This window comes from Montipora foliosa, chromosome 8, assembly GCF_036669935.1.
Source record: "Montipora foliosa isolate CH-2021 chromosome 8, ASM3666993v2, whole genome shotgun sequence".
Taxonomy (NCBI): domain Eukaryota; kingdom Metazoa; phylum Cnidaria; class Anthozoa; order Scleractinia; family Acroporidae; genus Montipora; species Montipora foliosa.
The window spans coordinates 2,064,313-2,066,812 of NC_090876.1; the positions used below are offsets into that span (position 1 = coordinate 2,064,313).

The 2,500-nt window shown below is 40.6% G+C and overlaps 1 long non-coding RNA gene across 2 annotated transcripts in view; it reads left to right on the plus strand.

Moving 5' to 3' along the window:
- Positions 1-2,500, plus strand: part of LOC137967326 (uncharacterized) — a 31,354-nt gene that overhangs the window by 9,644 nt on the left and 19,210 nt on the right. The window contains exon 3 of one of the 2 annotated variants that reach the window (XR_011116524.1): positions 1-482. This exon is cut by the window's left edge and continues 751 nt beyond it. The exons of the other annotated variant lie outside the window; for it this stretch is intronic. This is a non-coding gene — a long non-coding RNA (uncharacterized lncRNA). Of the gene's footprint in view, positions 483-2,500 lie in introns of those variants that run through there. 2 annotated transcript variants of the gene reach the window in all.

A 2,500-nucleotide genomic window follows, 5' to 3' on the forward strand; every position in this document is an offset into this window, starting at 1 on the left:
CACAAACTCACAAGCTTGCAGCTTTGAAATTTTCATCATGTTTAGATAAAGGTTGTATGTGTGTATGAATGTATTGGTACAAAAACAAGTCAATTGTGAAAATGTGGGACTTATTCATGCTGTGGTTCCCTGCTAGCAATCAGAAAAGAATATAAACACTGAATGACTGATTGTACATTGACATGACAATATGTGCAGTTGTCAATGAGTTGGGAGATAAAACCTTAAGAAAAGCACTCAAATAGTTTCAATGTGAAAAGGAAGTGAGGTTATTATATACTGCTACAAGAGATTCTCAAAGCAGAATATATTGTTTTATGGGTTAACCCATTGACTCCCAGGGGTTCCCCATTGATGAGTAAAATCGTCTGGCGTTAGACAGAGTAAAATACTAAGTCTAGCTGGTTTAGGCCGGTTTGGACGTCAAAGGGTTAATAGCTTTTGGTCAATGTATAGTAAGGAAAGTCGTTGTCGGAAGGGTCTTTTACACCAATAAAAAAGATAAGCTTAATCATTCAAGTGTATAAAAATGAGTTTAATACAGTCAGTTGATTGAACATGCAACATAATTTTATGGAAGAGCTAGACTGGGTACAGCAAGTAAACTAGGGTTATTCAATTTTATTCTGCATTTTCATGTTTCCCATATAGACCCTGCAAATTGTTACATTGACTGAGCATTCGAATTATGTGTTTGGGTTGCCTGTTGTGCTACCCAGATTTCTCTTACCTTTTTCCTGGCCCCTCCATTTCATAGCTCCAGCCGCGACATATCCTCTTGACAAAAATGATCAATACAAGCATTTGACACAAACGACAGAAATGACTGTAATGGTCATAAGGTAGATCAGGTATTTTCCTACCTGAGAACCTCTGGGTTGCGTGGAGAGTGTTCATTAAAAATTACAAATCCACATGGATATTTCTCTAGCTGCCGTACGCTGTTATGATTTTACACAACCAATGAAAGGTTGGTTGACTAAATCAATAACCCCTTGTTAGAAATCTCATCTTCACCTCTTTAATATGGGATTTTGAGCCAAACCAAGGATGGTGGGTTTTTGCAAAGGGAGCTTTGGATTTTCTCTTCAAAGAAGGCGACAAAATTTGAACCTCTCTGATATTTTTTCAAAGGTGCCAACAAAATATCAACCCTTTAGATTCATTTTTCATTTTTCAAAAGGAACAGATATATACCTGCCTTCCTTGGGGGAGTTTGGATAAGAACTGGAACAACTGTTCTGAATGTTCTAAGTTTCATAAAAACGACAAGATGTCAACACAACGATGGTTTAATTCCACTGTTTCAGACAAAACATACAAACATGGCCGACAGTTTTTAACTTCGAGCTCCGGACTACCTGGCGTGCATGCGCATGCAAATGCTATGAACTACCGGGGTACCGTGAGGATGCCTACTTGTAATAGAAAATGTAGCTTTTTTTTTGACATAACAATGTCAAAAAAAACATACACAATAAACCACAACACAGTGAAAAATCTGCCTCGGTAACAAGATCCTTTAAGCTTAAAAATACGCAGTTCACTAATAAGTCACTTGGAACTCAACAATTTTCCAACGGGGAAAGTTTCACAATTGGTCTCCTGTACACAGCCTTTCCTACTTGAACATCAACAACACGAACTCTGTCATCCTTTCCAGGAAAGACCTTGACTACACGCCCCAAGGGCCATTTTCCTCTCGGAGTTTCTGTAGACATCATAATCACGACATAGCCAACTTTCAGGTTAGCTTGGTCACTGTGCCATTTCCTTCTTGCGCTCAGACTTGGAACCCACTCTCGCAACCACCTGTGCCAAAAGTGGCACACAAGTTCCTGTACCCTACGCCATCTCCTTCTTGGGTTAAACGCTACGCTATCGACACAATCCGGTGCAAAACGTCCTCCCATCTGATCATGGAGAAAATGGTTGGGGGTTAGAGGAATTAAGTCCGTTGGGTCTGCTGACTGATAAGTTAGTGGTCGAGAGGTAATTAATCCTTCTGCGGCAACTACAGCACTTAACAGTTCCTCGTCTGTGATATCCACTGCACCCAAAATAGCATAAATGGATCTTTTCGCTGCCTTGATCATGCTTTCATGAACACCACTGAAATGTGGCGTGAGAGGAGGGTGGAAGTGCCATTTGATCCCATGGCTTGTTGTAGTGTCCTGGATTTTATTCTGATCCAAGGCTTGTAATTCCTTCAACTCATTACTTCCTCCAACAAAGTTAGTCCCATTACCACACACAACATTTTTTGGAAGACAGTGTCTTGATGTCATCCTATAAAATGCGGTTAGAAATGCATCAGTGTCAAGGCTGAATGCTACTTTGAGGTGAACAGCCCTTGTTTCTAGGCATGTGAAGAGACAAAGATGCCTCTTCTGGCATGTCTTGCCTCTTCCTTGTTTGGTCAGGAAAGGTCCGCCAAAATCAACAGACATGTGACTAAATGCTCACAAGGACTTTCGCGTGTGCAACTCTGGCATAGGAG